This window comes from Pelodiscus sinensis, chromosome 2 (genome assembly GCF_052426305.1).
Source record: "Pelodiscus sinensis isolate ZL-2025 chromosome 2, ASM5242630v1, whole genome shotgun sequence".
Lineage (NCBI taxonomy): Eukaryota > Metazoa > Chordata > Testudines > Trionychidae > Pelodiscus > Pelodiscus sinensis.
The window spans coordinates 185636475-185658907 of NC_143053.1; the positions used below are offsets into that span (position 1 = coordinate 185636475).

General features: G+C 41.4%; 1 long non-coding RNA gene across 1 annotated transcript in view; it reads left to right on the top strand.

Moving 5' to 3' along the window:
• The window catches only part of LOC102453666 (uncharacterized), a 107189-nt gene that overhangs the window by 36204 nt on the left and 48552 nt on the right, over positions 1–22433 (top strand). The gene's annotated exons all lie outside the window — the stretch shown is intronic.

The window sequence follows — 22433 nt, forward strand, 5'->3', positions numbered from 1 at the left end:
TTGACTAATCATGTACTTCATACAAATTGTAAATCAAGTACACGATTAGCTGGTTACTCTCTTCTTAACATCCTTAATGTAGAGTCAGTTTTACCTATTCCCAAAAGCAGCTTAAGCTTTACAGTCCCTGAAACCTCACTTCAACCACTGCCTCACCAATGTAAGACTAATACTTAGTGCTATCTTCAGAGTGCTGTACAAACACGAAGTCTTTTTTCAACTGCTTGAGATATTATTAGCCCCATTTTCCAAACAGGGACATGAAGGCAGAAGAGTTTAAATAACTAATTCCTCTTTACCTGTGGACAATGTCAGAGCAAGGACTGGAACTCCAGGACTTTCTCATCTTCTGTTCAGACCACATTTCTTTCTAAGCTAGTCATTTCCGTCTTGAGCCAGAATGTGATGAAAAAAATAACTATGTTTATAGCATGGGAAAGAGCCTATACGTATGCAAATACAGATACTTGCATTTTGCCTGTTGTGCATTTCTAGCTTCACTAAATATGCACTGACAGACTTCAATGAATGTACGTCTATATTTTTAACAATGTCTTAGCGACTCAGAAGCAGCAATTTACAACTTGCTACTTGCTTAACCATTAGCAGGTTTCAGGTTTCTTGTATGCAATAAGACTGTCAAATCCAAATGGACAAACCAGAAATTCAGTTTGAGCTACATGAAGTCATTTGGAACTGAATGAAGGATTTTAAGACGATACAGTAAAAGTTCTGTTATCAGTGCCAAGAGATTGATCAGCAAAAGCATGTTGAGAGTATGGGGGGTGTCAGGTAATCAAATATTCCAAGTTAACTAATTTATACTTTACCAATGAAATACTTTTTCAAAGAATTAGAAACAATAAAATGAATAAAGTATAAAATAGCGCACAGGTACTCACCAATCCAGTAGTAGTACTGCACTGCAGCGTGGTTGGTTTCTTGAAGCACTTAGGTGTATGCAGGTAAACTTTTCTATACAGTAGGTTGTCTTATGATACTACATATTTCTATAGGCAGCATATAACCTACGCCCAGATAACTAAAAATTCATTTCACTCTGAAACTACACTGAACAAAATTTAATCTTTCTTTGATTCAGAAGGCACTAGAAGATCTTGCAATGCCTCGGCATTATCATTATCCACATCAATTATTGTAGATGTAGAAGGTGTAGGAGAATGGGCTGGATCTCTAATGACCCGATGACAGACCCAGGAGCATCCTTTTTTAAATAAATCCCTGATATCAGCTTGCTTCTCTTCTGCCTCTCTTGCATGACAGTAGAGCGCAGAATGTGCAGTTGTATAATGTGCTGGGTGATATACTAGTCCCGTTGACTAGATTGAAGATTTGTATTGGGATATACCAGAAATGCTGGTTTAATTGTGTTTTCTGGCTAATTGAGTGCTGGAGAACAAAGCTTTTACTGTATTGTTAACCTTTCTAGATGCAGTGCACTATAAACTACTTCAGTAAACATGCCTAGAATTGCCTCATCACACTAAAACAGACTGTGGAGCTAACTTCTAGAAACATCCTTTCACCCAAGGGTAGGACTGTAGGCTTTCCTCACCACTAAACACCTATATGTATTTCTCTCTTTTTCGATAAACGCCACATAGCCAGAAGCAGCAGACTTTTCCAAAAGCTAATTTCAGCATATTTGTCTGGCAGAACAGTTTTACCAGCTTTCGGTTCTGGTAGTTAGTTACGTCAGGGTTCTCAACTTCCTAACTGATTTAATGAAGCTAAAACAGGCTCTCTGGTTTATTATTCACACAGCCACTCTAATGTATTGAGACACACTGCAATCTCATAACAGCAAGGTAGGCAGAGAGAACCGCTTCTGATTCACTAGGAATTGCACACATCCTTTGTTTGCTTGTTTTTTTCCAACTTCCTCACCTGTCATGTCTTTTATTTAGACTGCAACCTCTTGGGCAGAAATGGACTTTCTTATATTTTCTTATCACCTAGCAAAATGGGGCGTTGAGTACCTTTTCTGTATGCATGAAAGGGCATATTGTTATCAAGTTATTTATTCTTTTGAGCATAACTCCTACTGTCAGTATTTCTGATTTCAGAAAATTTACTTGATATCTTGAAGCCAAACAAAGAAATTTTATTACTGAAATAACTGTGGGGAAGGCTGTTTTCAGCATAGTTGAATGTCAGTAGCGCATGCTGCTATGCTCTACCTCTAGATGGCAGATATCAATATGCTTATATATTTTAGAAATGTCTGTCTGTCCGTGAGTCCGTTTGTTCACGAACTCCTCCTACATGGTAAGAGCTAGGACCACCAGATTTGGTATGCAGCTTCCTCTTATCTTAACTTAAAACAAGGTCAGGGTTTGGTTGTACCAGGAAAACGGGATGTGCCTGGAATGGGATTGCTTCTTAAAAAACTATGCAGAAAAGAGACAGACTCACCAGGCAGGTGAAAGGGGCTGGCTCAGGGCATGCCCTCTATCCCTCTTTTAGAGAGTTGGGGCAGTCTTGGAGACTCCTGCGCCCTCTCTGGGTGCCCTTTAGTTGGGGCGACAGGGCTCTCCCATCCCCAGATTCGTACAGGGATATTGTTGGCTGTTCCCCTTTGTCAGGGGGCAAGGAGAAAGTGCACAGTTTTCTGCATTCCACACTCTGGCTGGGGAGCACAGGGGACAGATGAACTGTGCACTTTGTTCTTGCTCCCTGAACAGACTAGGAAGGGGAAGAACAAGGAGCATGGAGGGGGGGGGAGAAGGGAGGCTTTGTCCCTGCCCCCCTACACACACTCCTTTGCCCACCCCTCCTCACCCTCAGCCTTGACTCCTGCACCCCCCCCCCCCCCACACACACACTCGCAACCCCTGCCCTAAGCCTCTCCTTAAGGACCCAGGCCACACCTGGTAAAAGTGTTGGTTATTCCATCTTTGAATATCAAGGGATTTGGTTATTAAAGAGGAAAAAAATGGCATCCCTGTTTAGGTCTGCCTCTGTGTGTCCCTGGTTTATTTCTGTTGACAAAATATAAGACTTCATTCATATAACTCTGAAATTCATTTGTGAAACTCAGAATCAGATGTATAGTTCTTTTAAACACTTAAAGACATAAGCTGCTCAACCCAGTCAAAAGCTTTCTATGCTTCTAGCAAGAGCTTTAAAAGTTCCTATCCTCATAACCAAGCTGTGTGCGTATAATTGAAGGTGTCATCGATTATCAGGTGAATGTTTGGTAGAACTATATACCTCTGCTGGTCTTTCTAGTCTTCAGTTTAGAAGCCTCTTAGCCAAGGTTCATTCTAAAGAAATCTTAGTATCTCTGTCAGTATTAAAGAGAAAAAAGGAAGATCTGTCCTCCTTTAAAAGGATTTGAAAAATAAATTGGAGAAATAGCTATCAGCACGTAGACATTTTTTGAGTTTTCATATCAGAACTGATTTTCCAACTTCTTCCACTTGAATGGGTACGGGAAAGGTTTCGCTTTCCATTTATCGCTCCAAACCCATTAAATGGGCCATCTGCTTTTTTAGTCATTTCATGAGGCATAAGGGATCTATTGGAAAAGGCTTTCTTTAGCGAAAGACTGCCACTTTTCTCCAACAAAGCTCTGTGCCGGGAAAAAAAGCAGCAGCCATTTTTATGCTAATGAAGCATGGGATATTTAAATCCCCGCTTCATTAGCAATTTCAGCCTGCCTAATCTGCTTCCCTCTGCCGGCAGAGGGGTGCAGTCTAGACATACCCTCAGATGCAAAACATCTTGAGCACAGTTTGAGAGATGTGGTGATGATATCTGGGACGTTTGTTCCCCTGTTTTCTTAAATTATATTTTAGCTTTGTCAGTTGAGGTTTTTTTTTATTTTTATAAACAAGTGGAACAAACCCAGCTCTCTGTGAACTCTTTTTTATTCTGTATTTATTTTCTCAGAGAGGAAGCCCAATTTCCCAGTCTTTGTATTTCAGGATTCTTTAAAGCCACCCACATACACAACTACAACAAATGATTTACTGGGCCATGCATAATGGAGTCACTGAAAGATTCTCAAATGCACATGTATCATGGGAAGATAATTATCCATACAAGTACATTTCCTTACAAGAGCCTCCTCTATAGATAGTGAGAATGTAGGCAGCACTAGCTCTTAAGAGTTGCTTTTGCATTTTGTTCTTCTCCCCATTTGTTCTATTTTAGAGCCACTCTTCAGGATTTATATTTTTAAATGGATATTCTTTTGTTAAGGCCCAGTTACAATCATTTTGTATTTGTATTAACGTGCATTTTAAGCCAAGGAAAATTATATCTACTCCAAAAATATCCAAATAACGTTCTTTAGTGAGTGGAAGAACTGATTGCTGCTCAGTAGGAAAGGCATGAAAGAAGGAAAATGAGGGTCCTACGTTTGCTTAGGCTTACATACCCTTTTGCAGGGCAGTAAGCATCACCCCAAACAAGCTTCACCCATGTTTTGTGGTAGCTGCTACACTGCAGAGGAGCTCACTCTTTTTAAGAGCATAAAAAGAGGAAAATACCATAGATGCATTAAACTGGTAAAACAGCTCTCAAAATTAAGTTTGAGAGATTGCTTCTCCACTAAGATGGGTAATTTAAATCCTTGTTTTCTGCTGTGCTGGTAGTAGTAGTGACCTTCCTTCCCCTCTAACCCCCAGCTATCAAAGCATGGTTACTGTTTGATGCACCATGACCATATGGAAGATTGATCCTGGATGTTGCTCAGTTTTTTATTCTGAAGCTTCACGTTTTTCCTCTGTGAACTATCCCTCCTTCCCCTTGCAAACCCATTACTTCCTTGTATTCTTGTCTTAGACACAGTGCTGTACTTTGGATATCAGGCAGGAAAACTACTAAACTTATGTCAGTGAAGCATTGGTGATGGTACAAAACTACACTTCTTGCCACTGAAATCCAAAGGCCAGGTTCAGATCTTATTTACATTAGTGTAAAACCCATTAAAGCCTAAATGCTTCAGATCAGCAATACACTTTATCTCAGTAGATTCATGTATTGAGACACACATTGTAGGTCCATATCTACATCTTATGATATCCTCTACTACCCTGTTGGGTATATTCTGAGTTCACTTAAAATAAAATCTGTATCAAAACAGGTAAGGGACAGGAGAAGCTTGTGAACTGTAGGATTTTTTAGTTAACCAGTTTTGGGGTTCTCATTAACTAAATTGCTCTTGTGATTGTGGTCTTTTTAGGCATGCTTTTCATAGTTAGTGGTGAGACCAGCATGACACACATATAAAGGTACAGTTTCTCTCATCATATGCCCAATCTTATCTGGAAATTGCGATTTAGTGGGAGGTGTGTTTTTGACTAAAGCACTTAAACATATTTGGCATAAAGGAATTCCAGTGTCATCTCTCAAGTGTTGAACAAAACAGATGTTTATAACACTATTTACCAGTTATTCAGCTTCTTTTATTTGTACAACAATATAAAAGGCAAAGGTCTTAGGTGGAGAAATTCTGCACCCTTCTCCGATTTAGAACGAGCAAGGGAGATGGCTGTTATTTTATTTGAGCACATTGAGTACATAGCTGCTAAAGGTCCTGGTACAAATATTTGAACCCGATGAACAGTGTTCCCTGTAAGCTGTGTGCTTATGCAGCTGCTCAGAAGAAATTCACATGCCTCCCAGCTGATTAACAGAGTGTCCACAGCTAGGTTTTGTGGTTGTAGTGGTGGTGCACATTTGTACAAGCCTTGGTGTACATAAAATATTCCACATGTGAATGGAAAAGATTAGAGGAAACATTGTTGAGGACTATAGAAGAGTTGAGAAATCTCCAGACAATTTTGATCCCTTAAAAATGGTAAAAATCTTGTCAATGTATGACCACCCCCTCCAGTCATCCCTTCATATGTTTCATACTATTTTGAATGAAAATGTGCTAAATTGCCACAGATTAACACACTTACATTTCAAAAAAATATGCTGTTAACAGGAATATACAATAAATATAAAGATGATTGCACTTGTTTCTAAAGAACATTGTTAATCCACAGTGTTTGAGGGGGGTAAAGCCCATATCAAGTCTGAGTCATGGATGTTGTCATGGGGCAGACTCACTGCCCTGGCGCCTCCTGCCTGTAGCCCTGGGAATTAGCCTGTCAGCTCACTGGATGCCTCCCTCTGGCTGGTGTCTCCCTGTGTCTGCATTTCCCTCTCCAGTCCGGACCTGCATTACTCTTGGGCCACGGTGTCCTCTTCAGACCAGTGCCCACTCCAGTGTCTCTCAGCCCCCTTCTGGGGGGGAGGGGGGTTGTTTATCAGTCTCTTTACTCTGAGGTCCACCCCTCCCAGGGAACGCCCAGTTCGCATGTACCCGCCTTACCTCAGTGACCTTCTGCCAGTCTTCATCTAGCCCCTGCCTCGGGCAAACTGGCATCTGTAATGGCCACTCATCATTGGCAAGGGGGCATGGAACTGCTGCTTCTTCCTATCCTGACTGATCCCCTGCAGCCTTAGTACTCTCAGCACTTGCCTCTGGTCCTCAAGCCTGGGGATGAGGTCAACCAGAGTTCTCCAGCTCTGCCTTCCTTCCCCAGCACTGCTCTACCTCCAGGAAGCCGCCTGCTTCCCAGGCAGCCAGGTCCCTCCTGCTCTCCAGCCAGAGCAGGAGTAAGTCCTCCTCTCTCCCTCCAGGAGCCCTTTTTTATATAGTCCCCAGCTGGGCCATAATTAGCAATATCTGCCTCAGCTGGGGCTTCACTCTCAACCCTCATTTGGGGCTAGGGTTTTGCCCTTAAAGGGACAGTGCAGGCAGTCTCCTTGTCACAGATATCAATAAAATGAAAGACAAGACATACACATCCTGTTCAGACAGTATCCCATTCCTTCAAAGCAATCATGTACCATGCATATCATCAAATTTTGCAGCATTTGTCTTGTGCATTCTGACCTTTTGAGGGTAGCAAACGTGACTTGATTAGGTGATTTAAAACAGTGTTTCTCAACCTTCTTTTTATATATAAAGTATTCCCTTTAAAATAAAAAGTACCCCCAGTACCTACAGTTTTCAGACACACAATTTTTTTCTATCATTACAACACATTTGTTTAAACAACTTAATCGTAGCCAAGCAAGTGATGACATGTTTGTGTAAAAAGTACAAAAATAATAAAGTGCTGTAAAACTTAAAACAAAAATTCAGTTTTCTCCACATTTCAGTTGTGTTGACATACCCCTCCGCCCCCAGACTTCTCGAGTATCCCTAAGGGTACTCGGACCACTGGTTGAGAAACACTGATTTAAAAGACACTGAATGTTTGCATGCCTCTGTTAAAATCCATTGTGGAAACTAATTTTGGATTATCCATTGCTACCCTAGTCTTTCAGCAGAAGTGAACATTCTTGTTTTTTAAAGCTGTTCCTAGTTAGGAAGACTATCGGAATTTTGTGTAACAAAATAACAAGGGATCTCTAGCTCGAGATAACCACAGTTTTTAAGAAAAATAGTTTATTTACTGAAAAATGAAGGCTTGGTTGACTCAAACTGAATTTGTCAAAAAATGTGTGCATGTCATTCTCAAAATGGCCAAAGAGATTGACATAATGTTCCACCCCTCCATTCAGCCCAATAGTTGGGCTCTTTTTGAGATAGGAGAAATGCAGATTTGAATCCTTTCTCTGAAACAGACCTGAAATAGAAGGTTTTGGATTCACTGAAAATTCTTTCTTTCTTTCTTTCTTTTTTTTTAAGTCCAACCAAGTTTCCGATGTGTTGTTGTTTTTTTTTCTAGAGTTGCCACCCAGACAAAAAAAATCAGGTATTTGCCCAGCTCTATCCTATCAAAGAATAGAAGCCACAGTGAATATAATACACCCAACATAGCCTCAGCGGGTATGTCTACACTACCACCCTAGTTTGAACTAGGGTGGTAATGTAGGCAACCGGAGTTGCAATTGAAGCCTGGGATTTCAATTTCCTGGGCTTCATTTGCATAAAGCCGGGTGCCGCCATTTTTAAATGTCCGCTAGTGCGGACTCCGTGCCATGCGGCACGGACTAGGTAGTTCAGACTAGGCTTCCGTCACGAGGACTAGTCCGAACTACCTAGTCTGTGTCGCGTGTAGCCACGCGGCACGGAGTCCGCACTAGCGGACATTTAAAAATGGCGGCGCCCGGCTTTATGCAAATGAAGCCCGGGAAATTCAAATCCCGGGCTTCATTTGCAACTCCAGTTGCCTACATTACCACCCTAGTTCGAACTAGGGTGGTAGTGTAGACATACCCAGATAGAGTTTGCCATTTATTAAATAGTGATTGTGTGTTTCTGGAATGTGAATCTGTAAGCCACTCTCTCAGCCAAATTCCTACATTTGAATAGTTGGGAATAAGTTTTGCAGCCATGATCACATATAAAACATATGTTTGAAAAAATCTTACGCTTCACTCTTGATTATCCCAAATAAATACTCACATTAAAATGTATGTGTCAAATGAGAGAATGTTCGGGTATGACTTAATCATCTGAAACACATACAACTGTTCATTTTTGCAGTTTAGTGCAAGGATAATGAAGTATGCAACATCCATAATTATTAAGGCCTAGTGATTTTTTTCATATCCATGTGTCTGTCAGGTAATAATGAAAATGACAAAAGTTACAATTCACTGGTGTGTGTGCATGTACACAGTATATTTGTGAGTTTCGTGTATACATTCATGTACACAAGTTACTGAATGATTATACAAGTGATTTAACACCATTAAAAGAATGAAAGCATTATGTTAATATGGATTACGTAACATAGGTACAGCAAAATGAAAATACACAAACATTTTCCCTGCTGCGGAAAAAAGATTTAAAATGAGATACTGATATCTTTAAATGACTTGGCAATACACCTGCAGGCTCCTATCTGAACTTTAAAAATAAAATATTTCACATTTAAAAACAAACATGTGGCATGTAAAAATAGTCCTGAATGTTTACCCTTTTCAGGGTATCTTTAAAAAGAGTGTGTGTGTGTGTGTGTGTGTGTGTGTGTGTGTGTGTGTGTGTGTGTGTGTGTGTGTGTGTGTGTGAGAAACCAATAATAAGCTCACTAGCATTTCTGGAAGTGGTAGAGGAAGGAGATTTTTCAGAGAGAGCCCCATGACCTTTCTTAAATTACAGACAAGTTTTGGGATTTCATCTTAACTTTAATGCATGGAAAGTGCATATATTCAATGGCGCCGACAGACTCACTGAGCACCTAGGCAATGTGTGTGTGTGGGAGGGGGAAGGGGGTAGCTCTGTGCCCCCAGAAAGGATGGGACTGGGACTAGTCTTCCCCAGGCAGCACTCAGCGTTGCCCTGAGTGTGCTTTGTGTGGCTCCCGTGGGGATTTGAAGGGCCTGGAGCTGCGGATGACATGGCTGCAGTAGTAGCGGCAGTGGTACCCTTTAAATCGCCAGGTCCCAGGGGCAGTTGCCCCCTTTGCACTCTTCCTACCCCCCCCCCATGCCGTTAGAGGGCCTGCACATATTATTTGCATGCTGGGTGGAACAGGAACACAAAACACCTTCCTCTACCAGCTTTGGGTGGGTATTTTAACTAGGGATGTGAATGGGTAACCACTTAACCAGTTCCCCTTATCCTGGCAGCAGCCCCCGGCCTGCTGCCACTTCAGCCTCACGTGCGGCTGCCGACTCCCAGCCCACATGGGAGCCACTCCAGCCCGCCTGCCCCATTTTATCCATTAACCAGTTAAACATAACATTTAACCGGTTAATTAATTAAATGGGATTTTACATCTCTAATTTTAACCAGGCTTATATTTTAGGTCCCCAAAAAGAAGTGCATGTAAATGCTTAATAGTTACTGGAGTTTCTCAGCTCCTGGTGTAAAATGGAAGCAAGTTGCATCTTTACATTAGCAGGGATTTCAGTAGTCGTGTGATTTGCAACATGTAAATGTGTGTCCTTACAGGTTTTTGGCTAGCCTCATAGTTGAACATGTAATTTAGAGATCTTGTGCCTCATGTGTGAACTTTTTTTGAATATGATGGAAATGGAGTATGGATCTTTCACTAGTATATTTTATCAAACAGTACAAAATTTTGAGTGAGATTTTACATACCTCTAAAGACAAGAGGACTATTCCAGCAGTCTATGCTTTGGACCCTTTGTTTATTTTAGAACAGCTTTTCTTTAAAAACTTTGACTGGTACTATAATGGGCACTAGACCTATGACTACCTTCAGTATTTAAAATCTTATCATTTTACACATACACCATTTTTCTTGAGACCAAAAGCCTAATTCTGATTTTGCTTACATTGGTGCAAATTAGTAGTAACCCCATTGCAATTACTGGTGCTAGTGAGGTGTGAAAATGGTATAACCTGAGATCTGAATGAGTCCCTAACCTAAATCCACGTTCTGGTTTCCCTAAGGTAACAGCTGATAACAATCTTGACAAGAGTTCAGAAGTTGAGTAAACTAGTTATTGGAGGACTAGTCAAGAGCTTTAAAAATAAAGTTCCTGGAGCATCACATGTGAAAACCAAAGCTGTTTTAGGGCTTTATCGCTCTTCGGTAGGATGAAATGCATTGCTGTAGTCTGTCCATTAGTGTGAGAACTCTTATCTGGAAAAATAAACTTCTGTCTAGCAAATTGAAGCACAGTGAGCCAAAATCAGATGTCGTGCAACTACAGTGAAGTGATGAAATAGTCCCAGTTGTTTTCAAGTTTTTGAAAGTACATTCAGTGCTGGTGAAAAGCGCATGACTGGCAACAGCTGAGAAATGCCAGTTTTATCTGTAGAAAAGAGAGTACCCGTTCAGTCCTCCTTCACATCTTCTCTCCTCTATCTCTACCCATTTCTACAGGGACTGTTTCTGTGGAAGAAATGATGGAGCCGTCTCTGTGTGTATTCAGTCTTTGGCCAATCTGCTGCAAATACCAAGAGGGCAGATTGTGATTGGGGCACCTGCCCACCACCAGAAACTGAATTCAGCCTACCCCCTCAGTTCATGTATGCCACTAAACAGCTTTCAGACAATAAGGACTTTTGGTCACTAATGAACTCTCACTCATATCAACAAGTGATTTAGAGGTAAAAGGCTCTATCTTTTTACCAGTCCTTTGGGCCATGCAACTTCCTGTATCACATTTCTTAAGGCTAGCATAGCAATCTGCCCAGCAAAGCAATCCCCCCCCCCCCGCGCCTGTTTTTATATCCTGTCACACCAAAAATCTCAGAGGGTTAAACTGTATTAGTCTGTAACTTTAAAAACTACGAGAAGTCCTGTGGCACCTTAGAGACTAACAAAAATATATAGAGAATCATGAGTTTTCATGGGTAAAACCCTCTTCATCAGATGAATTGTTACACCGAAGTACAGCCACGCAATGGAATTGCATCTCATTCTTAACTGATCTTTCTAGAGCAGGGGTGGGGAACCGAAGGACCAGGGGTCAGATGCGGCCCCCAGCTTGCCTGGATCTGGTCCCCAGGACTCAGGGCTCCTCCCTACCTAGCATTGGGGCACCCACGCTGGCACTCAAGCTCTCGCTGCCCCCTGCATGACTGATTAAGTTCCTCACCCCTGTTTTAGAAGCTCTAAATTGGGCCTGGATTTATATTGGATGCTGTAATTTAAACAATATTGAAAGATTGAAAGAGAAATTGAAGATACTTGCTTTCAGAAGAACTTGTGGCCCTCTTGTCGAGGTTGCAGGGATCTTCCCTTTTTAAATATATATGTAAATTCCCATTCAAGTTAACTTTTAATGAAATATGCTGTTGGAGGAACCACAGGCTAACAACACCTTTTTCGTGACAGACTTTCATAAAGTTAGGGCCCAAGGACCATGCTGTGTATGTGTGTGGCGGGGCGGGGGGGGGGGGGGGGGGTAGTAACTACACCTGCATAGGCAAATTGAGCTCTTAGGCGTTGATGTGCCATGGATGTGCACACACAAAGCCCAGTGTATATGCAGTGTTCAAGGAAATGTAAAAGCATCATAAAAAAGTGTCCCTTTGTTGTCATGAGAAGTGTGCATGTGTTGCATCAAGAACACTTTAATGGCTAAGATACAGCTGGAGAACTTACAATACAATAGCAACTTTTCCTAGATTTGGGGTTTGATTCTGCTGCTGTTGAAGTCAGTAGGAATTTTTCAGTTGACTTCAGTAGGACCATGATCACAGCACTGATTTTGTAAGCGTTGTGTGTGATGCACAAGAGCTGCTATATCTCTTTGTTGAGGGGAAGGGTACATGTATATAGGTGTCAAAATACTTTTATTTCTTTTGATGTAATATTACACCACAAAGGCACTTTTCTTGAGTTTGAGACCAACAGTTAGTCATTCAAATAAAGCACAGTAACTTGAGTGTTATTTCCAAGACTGTACCAGAATGCTTTAAAAAAGAGTTTGAAATTTATTCATAACTTTTTTAAAGACAAATACTTGAAAAATTGTTTTTCCTTTACTTAATATATCAAGATTTGGATTGTCTTCTGTTTCCCTTACTGCAAGCAGCAGTGTAAAGAAAGTGAAAAAGCAATACAGGATTCCCTGCTCAAAGTGTTCATAATGTCCTTTGCGGTTGCAGCAGAAATGCAGAATCCTATATTTTGGTATAGACATGAGAAACTAAATGTCAAAGATTTTGTATTAGAACAGAAACAATACTATTCTGTAGATGATTTGGCCTCTTTAATAATCAATGAACAGAAATTTTACAATGGGGAAAATGCTGTGTGCTGGATTTAGTTTTACCAGAGATTGGCTCCTGCCCTGTTTCCCAAAAGGTTATCCTAATGAATGCAAACTTAATTCTACTCTCTTCACAATATGCTCCTAGGATGGTCTTTAATTGGGCAATCACATCAGTATAATAGCACAGAGGATTGGGGGGAGGGGGTTTACACAACCTTCAGTGCACATATGCAGCATTTTCTACTGTGTGTGATACTTGGAGAGTCCATGGAAGGCATGTGTAAAATTGTGCTTGTCAACAATGTTACATGTTTTCATCTGAAATAAAGCACAATAAAGCCACTTCACTATTCAAATAGGGGTGGTTGCTAGTATTAACCCTCTGTATAGACACTTCCAAAAGAAAGTGTGTAAGTTTTCAACTTGGTCACAGCGAGGAAGGTAACAGCTTAATCATCGAATCTGCAGCTGCAAAGGTGAGGCTTAATTTATCCTATACACATATGCTTCCTCATCTTCCACCAACTTTGGCTTAAGGAGACAACTTTGATTGCAGTTTATAAGTTTTATTTGGTATCAGAACTTGCTGGGGAGATTGCATTTTAGCAATTGAAATAAAAAGGGAATAAAAAAACCCAGATGAAATGTGCATTTTCTCCCTGCTCGGAGGAAGGCCTCAGGGTGCGGGCTTCAGACCACTTTGGAGAAATATGGTGTTCCTCAACCATTCTCCTGTTACGTTGGCCTCTCTAGGCCAGCTGCCTGTGCTGAAGGAGTTTGAGGGAATTGCATGAGAAACCAGACAAATGAAAATCAGTTCTGGAGTGCTAGGAAATGCCACAAGGGAAGATGTGAACTAAATTGATAGCCTGGAACAAAGAGCAGAATCAGTGCAATGCAACATGAACTTGAGACGGAGAGTGAAGATTAGACTCTTTACCTTCTGATAAACGGAAAGAAAATAACATGCTGAAATCCTGTTTGGAACATCCCAATAATGGAGCTGGGGAAACCATATATACTGTATATATTGGGACTCCTAAAGGGAATAAAAGCAGCTAGTCCATGCATCTATTTTCAAGGACTGGTTCTATGCTGTCCTGAAATAATATTTTCTGTCTGTGTATATAGAATTCTTCTAGGTAAGCCGACTCCAACTACGTATTCTGTGTAGTTGGAGTTGCGTACCTTAAGCTGAGCTACTGGGTCTAGTGTAGACTTGGCCTTAGTTTGACTACATGCTGCAAGAATAGAGTATTTGAAATATTTACACTTCCTTCTGTGCATAGGTGGCTAACTATCCTTCCCATCACAAATCAGCTAGAATGGTCACAGATGAGAGACTGCAGAGCTTTTCCGAGATACCTCCAGTATCCCAGAAAAATTCTGCCGCATCCAAGGAACATGTCTGCTTTTCCAAAAAAAAATTTGGAAAAGCAGACGCGCTTTTTCAGCATCCCTGTAAACCTTGTTTTACAAGGAAGAAGGGATGTTCCGAAAAAGGGTTTTTCTCCAACATGTGGCCCAGTGTAGATGGGCCAAATGTTGGAAAAGCCTCTTCCGGAAAAAGAATTGGAAAAAGATACACAAATTATGGTTTGCAATTTGCGTATCTTTTTCCAAAACCTTCCCTCCCCAAAACAGCAGTGTAGACACAGCCTTGGTGTGTGGCTCAGTTCAGAGAGAGTGGGAGTAGGGAAGATGAATTTGGTATCTTTTCATCCAATGCGAAGGAATAGCCAAACATGAATCAGACTTCTGTCTTTGTGCCACAAACTGTCCTAGCTATCCAGAGCAAACTCTTCTTTTTCTGTTTTTGGAGTTGTATATGTGATTTCCTACTTATAGCACTATACAATACAGGCTGTATTTAAACTTTCTCAAGGAGAATGATAGCTGTTATCAGAGCAAAACCACACTTACTTGCACTCAAATGTTCATTGTCTTCAGTCTGAGGATGTGAGTGAGGACTGAGTAGGAATGGAACAAAGACTTCCAGATATAGCCCAATCTCTACATGCTATGTTTCTCCCAGCAGAAATCGTGTATTTCAGCCACTAACAACAGCCCTCACCCTTCCTCAGTGTGTCTTGGGCGGGCCTTCACAACTTACTGCCATGTCTCAAATCATCCCTGGCTTGCAAAACTAGACCAAACAAACTTTACATCCTCTGAGAACAAAAATAGCTGCTCTCTGTGAAAACTCTTAATGTTTTCTAATCTTATTACTGTATGTAACTTGTATGTATTAATGTATGCTAGGGGAAAGCGCAAATGGGGCTTTTAGTTATTATTTCAGCTCAATATTAACACTGAGGGTAGAATACTTGGTTTTATGGTTAAAAATAAAGAGTATCTCCTGTCAGTATATCTCCAGCTGTAGAGGATTACGAACCTGCATCTGTGTGCTCAGGTCTTCAACTCTGTGAATTACATTATACCCATCAGGGCAAATAAAGGTGAAGAGGAACTGATACTGAATTGGTCTATCTTGTTGGAAAAAAGTGATCAATAAATACTGATCTTCTGTGAATACGTAACTTACTCTATTGCAAAGTGAGATTCTGTTCTCAAGAAAACGGCACTATCTTTCTGGCAGTGCTGCTTCAGCATCTAACACCTACCCGTGCACTGACAAGAACGTTTATAGTAGATAAGTCATATTAGAAATGAAAGCCATTCATGATGACTCAGTTCAGTAAGTGGAAAAAAAACACTGGAATCTTTTATAGGAGTAGGTAGTCAAAGCATGTCTATTGTTTCTTTTATAACTGCCAGTGCAGACCTAGTGCACAGTTTTTCCCAGCTGCCTCTTCCACGAGCTGGTTTAGTAAAGGACTAAAATATCAAAGTACATTATGGCAGTGGCTGATCTCACTGGAGATCATTTGGCTTATTGCTGATATTAGGAACATTTGTTGCCTCTCTACGAAAGCGAGGTTGAGAAATGCTTGCTTTTTTTTAATGTGCTGGTAACTGAGGAAGAACTAGAGGAAAGCATTTGAGAGCAAGGGGATTAGACGTGAATTTGTCAAATTACGGTGTTACTGTAATAGCACAAGATCTTAGAAAAATTTAACCAACGTACTGATCAATCATGTTATTCCACAGCCCCAACTATTCATTCCCAAATATTGGACCCAACAGATAAGTAACATTTTCTTTGAGGTGTAGTCCATAGGAGAAGCACTCACTGTGAGGATCTGGAAAGCCAATTGTTTTCCAGTGTTATTGCACAAGTTATAAATATGGCAGAAAAATGAATCCCTATAGACTAGCAAATACAAGCTATGAATCTGGTGGCCTTTGACCAGTGAGGCTTTGTTATGGAAAAAGTTGTCACTAGCCTCTCTCTACAACTCCCGTTACAAGGACAACGTAAATCAAATAGATTTGCCAGTTCTTATTGCTGGGCAAGCATTGACAGGATGTCCTCAATATGCAAGTTTTCTGGCTTTACTCCCACAAATCCAACAACTTTGAGTCCCAACCTGGAGTAAAGCCATATCTCCTGGTCATCTCCCTAAGATGCTATCTTATTCAGCTGGTTACCTTTCATTGATAGTGAGAGAAAGACATATAATGTACGCCCAGTCAGGCAGAATAATCCAAGTGGTGTGTGTATCTGAGTCCATGTCCAAAAATACAAACTGAATTAAATAATCCTAGGTGAACAAAGTGGCCCCTACCTAAGTAGCATTAGTAACTCCACTCTCCTTTGTCTTCTCCTCTTGCTAGCAGTCCCGTCCACTGGAACAGTTTTCTGTCCTTCATGGCTCTTGAAGCAGGAATGCTGTGTACAAACCACTGCCTTTTGTGAGAATCATCAGGTTCTGAAAAATCACATGGTTGATGCCCAGAAAGGACAAATATGGTTGTGGACTGCAGGGCGTAGCCTTCACGCAGTCAAATGGGCTACAACGCTGATCTGTGAGCATGCCCAGAGAGTAGTAGCCCCACCATAGACTTGCCACATCTGTTAGCTACTGTTTGCCTCCTGGCTGTGGCTGAAGATCAACCCACTGAGTAATCCCCAAACCTTAGGCTGGGACTGTTGTAAATGAGAAAATCAGGGTTAGGAGAAAGTTCAGTTCTTGGCACTTCTGGTCCTGCCCTTGTTATAGGGACCCACCACCCCAGCGGGTAGCTCCACTCAACTGGGGCTTGCTGTCCTCTGGCCTCTGTCTGTCTCTGTCCATCCTCCCCAGCTGCCTACTAGCAGCCCTTTGTAGCCCCAAGTGTAGCCCAGTCCTCTAACTGGCTCGATTGGAGTCATCTGCTCTGGTCTAGGGGACCGGGGCTCTGGGTATCACAAGGGCCAACTACGCTGTGACACATGTCTTGATAGTCCCAGCCCGGGACATGTATGCCAGAGTAGCCTATCCTGTGCTGGGCTGGTTAAATTTAGTGTTCCCATGTGCAAAATCTAACACTGCCTACCTGTCCTCAGAGAATGCCGGCTTGGGCCGTTGTGTTGTCCAGAACCAACTGTGAACCCAGTCTCAGGGTATGTCTACACTACCCCGCTAGTTCGAACTAGCGGGGTAATGTAGGCATACCGCACTTGCAAATGAAGCCCGGGATTTGAATTTCCTGGGCTTAATTTGCATAAGGGGGAGCCGCCATTTTTAAAACCCCGCTGGTTCGAACCCCGTGCAGCGCGGCTACACGGGGCACGAACTAGGTAGTTCGAACTAGGAAGCCTAGTTCGAACTACCTAGTTCGTGCCCCGTGTAGCCGCGCTGCACGGGGTTCGAACCAGCGGGGTTTTAAAAATGGCGGCTCCCCGCTTATGCAAATGAAGCCCGGGAAATTCAAATCCCGGGCTTCATTTGCAAGTGCGGTATGCCTACATTATCCTCCTAGTTCAAACTAGGAGGGTAGTGTAGACATACCCACACTCCCTACCTCTTTAAGAAGAGAATGTGCTGAGCTCTACCAAAGTCTTTCTCTGCATTAGGGTGATTTAAGCTTTTCATTCTGCCTGTGAGTCTTATCGGCAGAAAGCTTAGAGTGTTCCATGCTCAGCAAGAGTCGTGTCCATACTCAGCAAGGGAGGGGTAGGATCAGAGGCAATATATTTGTTAGAGACTAAGCAGTGCTTTTTGCCAACCCTGAATTCGATATTTGGTGTGAGACAAGGGAGAGCACAATCTAAACCAGTGCAACCTGCAGTGACATGTGCAACACCATAAGCTTTTAGGATGCCCTGATGCTTCCCAGAGATGTTGGTCATAGCATAGGTTGGACTGTGTTAGGGTACGTCTAGACTACTGCGTTTTGTCGACAGAAGTTTTGTCGACAGTATCTGTCGACAAAACTTCTGTCGACAAAGAGTGTCCAGACACATTGAGTTCTGTCGACAAAGCAAGCTGCTTTGTTGACAGAACTCCGTAGTCTGGACGCAATGTTACAGGCAATAACACCTTCTGTCGACAGAGTTCTGTCGACAGAAGGTGTTATGCCTCGTAAAATGAGGTATACCAGCGTCAACAAAACTGCTGAGTTCTGTCGACGTTATGTCGACAGAACTCAGCGGTAGTGTATATGCTGGTATAGTTTTGTCGACAAAAGTCCACTTTTGTCGACAAAACTAGGTAGTCTAGACACACCCTAAGATATGGGAAAATCTCATGCCCATAATTGCGTAGCACACAGCAAAAGGCCTGATTAGTGGCACTCCCCACACTAACTGGTTGGCAATTGAGGAAGGGAAAGACCTTTGATCCTGGTAACAGTCTCATCTGGATCCACCCTCACAAGTATCTTTCCAATGCAATTAAAATATGCGTTCCTTCAGTGCAGGTGTTGGTTCTCATTCATCTCCGTCTAGCTGGGGACTGTCTTTCTCCATGCTGCTCAGAGGCTGCTGTCCCACTGGTTGGTTACCCTTGTTACTGGTTCCTGTCTCTGCTTAGTGTGGTGGGGACTGTGATTGTCCTCTTCTGGCCCACAGCACGAGTATGGAATGAGGGTTCCCTGTCATCACTGTCCATTCTGTAAGCCTGTAGTCTCTCTGGAGTGGTGGTCGCTGACCAGAAAGTTTCTCCCAGGCAACCTATTCTAGCCTTAGCAATGGTTACCCTTTGTGACCATGGAAGTAAAGGGATTTGAGTAGCTTGTTGTCACATGTTCAGCTTTCCTCCTTCGACTGATTATTCAGACGGGATGATGCCCAGCTGAAGAAGGTTGTTGCTGCAGGTGTGATAAATGGAGCACTTGCATCTGTGGCAACTGATGGCTGTTAACACCCAAAGGGACACAGATTGAGCAGGACAGTAGAGCATTTGTCTCGTCCCATCCACCAGAGTGCTGCATATCCGGAGAACTATGTTAGCACCTTGAAATGCCTCCAAGGGAAGGAGATCTATTTTTCTTTACATTTTAATAGTTCCTTAAAACCTTTTCAATGCCTTTTGACTTCAGTATCAGATTTGCATTTGTAGTTAGGTAAGTAGCTACACAGTATTGTAACAGACATATGCCCTGCAGAAATCAAATGGGCACAATTCTCAGCCTCAGTTCTTGGTTTTGTCCTGTGTTCGCCCCTAGTAGTATTTTAATATGGTTTTATATTTGCATTTAATATGTCACTTAGGGCATGTCTATACAGCAGGGCAAAAGTAGAATTAAACAATGCAACATCAGCAACGTCAATTGTGTAGCTGAAGTTGAAACAGTTTAATTTGGCTTTTGACGCTGTCTACGCAGTAGGAAGTTAAAGAAAGAACACTCTTCGACTTCCCTTACTCCTCATGAAATGAGTGTTACAGGAGTCAGAGTAAGAAGTCCTCTAGCTCAACATTATTTCAAAATAAAGGCTGGCAGTATAGACACACTATTATTTCTTATTCCGAAATAATGCTGCTGTGTAGACATACTCTTACTGTGCATACCTCTTCTGATTTTTCTCTGTCAATTGATTTATCTTTGCTGAGTTATTCAGTTGTGTTGATGAGGTATTTTAAAATTACTCAGTTACAAAAAACTAGGCTGACTTAGAAAAGAGGGTCAGAAGTAGGATAATTCTGGATTTTAAAATTCTTATTAACTCAAAGCCCTGAAGGCTTCTTCCTTCCTACTGTTGTTTTATGTGGGACAATGATCTTCCTTATTCACAGCAATTACAGTCTATGATAAAAACTATATTTAGATGATCCATTAAATCACATTATAGAATAAAGATTCCTTTGGGAAATTTACAAATCCCAATCAAGTAAATACAGCCCATTTTATTAGGAGACAGGAAAAAAGCTGACAAAAATCCTTCCTGGTCTCACTACCATCAGACAGCAAATCTGTTTTATTAGTGCAGTAAAGCATGTGTGGAACATTTTGGGGGTCAAGAGCCACAGAAAAATCAGTTGACGGCCAGCTTCCTCCCCCTGCCAAGCAGAGCCCTGGCTTGCCTGACTCTAGCTCAAGGGGGTCCAATGGGCTGGAATGCTGAAGGGAGAAGCCCTGAGTCTTGGGGGCAGATTTAGGCAAGCTGGAGGCCATAGGTTTCTCTCCCCTGCAGTAAATAATAGATTCTGAAGCCAACTAGCAAAATAGTATGGGGAGGGGGGATTCTTTTTCCATGTTGTTCATTTCACAGAGGCTTCTGGAATTGCATTTATCATTTAGTCTGAACAACAGATGTCACTTGTAAGAACAGTTTTAGTTTTTCACCCACTTCACAAAGTACTATATTTCACTACTCTGCCGTAATTTACTTGGAAAGTTAATTGCTCTATTATTTTGCAATGACCTTGAGTGTCTTTCATGTCTGAAGAAAATGACATTTGGGTTTTCTAATTTAGGTGCACAAAAGAGTTGAAAGAGACAGCGCTAGTACCTGATCCACACAGTGGAAAAAGTGCCTCTGTTAAATTATAGGCTGCCAAAGCTGGGACCAAAGATAACATTATTAGGCGTTTACATTAAATATGATTAACGGGACAACAGGGCTATCATTTGGGCCACCTCATGTATGTATCTTATTTATTTTCATGGTTAGGATTTTGTCATTTAAATGAAGTGTGTGCATGCCTTTCTCTCTCTCTCTCTCTCTCTCTTTTGTAAGCTTAATGCTTACCTTGTATACGCTTGCTTTTTGTGATAGCATCAAGGTACACTCTGGCAGAATTTTGGAAAAGGTGGGGACTTCATTTTCTCTCTTCTAATGATTAATATCTTTAGGGTTCAGGAGAGTATGAAATCTTCTTATAGTGGAAAAGCTTATACGAAACACAGATAGAGTTGTTACTTACAGATCTAGGCTATGAAAAAAATAAGACAAAAAACAAAGGCCTGGTTTTCAAAAGTACCAAGCACTCTCAACTCCCTTCAATTTCATTTAGAGCTGCTGGCACATGGCACATTTGAGAATCATGCCCAAAGAGATCTGGGAAATAGAAAAAACTGTTTTACTGTAAAACACCGAAGTCCTCCTGATTCTGCAGCATATGTAGGATACATATATAAAATAAATATATTCCCATATAGGATATGTTGCAGGATGGGGGCTTTAGTTTTTAATCTCCTTTTTAGTAACATGGACTCAATAGAATAAACTGATATTCAACATCTGCTTGCTCTGGTATAAACTGCCTCTTGCTCTTGTATCAACACTGCAAAGAAATTTGAAATCTGGGAATAAATTTTCCCCCTTTGTTTTTGCTCAAAGTCTGCAAATTATGTATAAAGGTACAGTTTGAATATTAATGACTAAAGGAAAATACTAGTCATTCAGAAAATGTGCTTTTTACAAAAGTTAAGCAAAGTAGATACTGGGTGGACAATGGAACTGATGTGTGATGCTTTATGGTAATGCCAATGCCACCCAAAGATCATATGGAATCAGGTCTTAGGCCATGTTTATACTTATTGTGCCAGAGATCGATCTTCTGGCATTCGATTAAGTGGGTCTAGTAAGGACCCACTAAATCAAACTCTGAGGGTGCCCCAGTTGGCACCGGTACTTGTCAATTCACAAGGAGTAAGGACCATTTGCTCCTGTCGACCTCCCACTGTGGAGATGGCACCAAACTCATCTTTTGGTACGTCAATTCCAGCTACACTGTTTAAGTAGTTGGAGTTGCATACCTTAAGCTGACCTCCTGGAGCTATTAGAGTATGTCTACACTGCGGGCTATGGTTGAGTTAAGATACACAATGTCAGCTATGTTAATTGTGTAGCTGAAGTCAAAGTATCTTAACTCAACTTTTGGCGCTGTCTAAACAGCAGGAAGTCGAAGGAAGAACACTCTTCCTTCAACTTCCCTTAATCCTACTGAAATAAGGGTTACAGAAGTCGGAGTAAGAAGTCTGTTATTTTTAAATAACATGAGTTATTTTGAAATAAGCGTACAGTGTAGACATAGCCCTATAGACCTGTCCTTAATCTGACATGCAGTAATAAAATTTGCAAAGCCACAGAATCAACACTTTTCTATGCAAAGAACAGAAATTATGATTACTACAGCAGTGATGTTCCTGCAAGCCTTTTTCTTGAAAAACTGCAGAGTATTTAGCACACTGCTGCTTACAGTGCTTCACTCTGAAGATCAGAGCCACTGCTGCATAGAAAAAGAGTAAAATGTAATATTTACGTAGTTTCAAACCAGAGCAGTGACTGGGTGAAAAATGTAGCTGTCAACTCCTGTCTCCCTGGGGAATCTTTGGCTTTTGCGATTTGGGAAACTGGAAAAAAATGGAATATAACTAGAAAAAGCAGACTGTCCAGGTATCACTATGAAGCTAGATGGTAATTATAT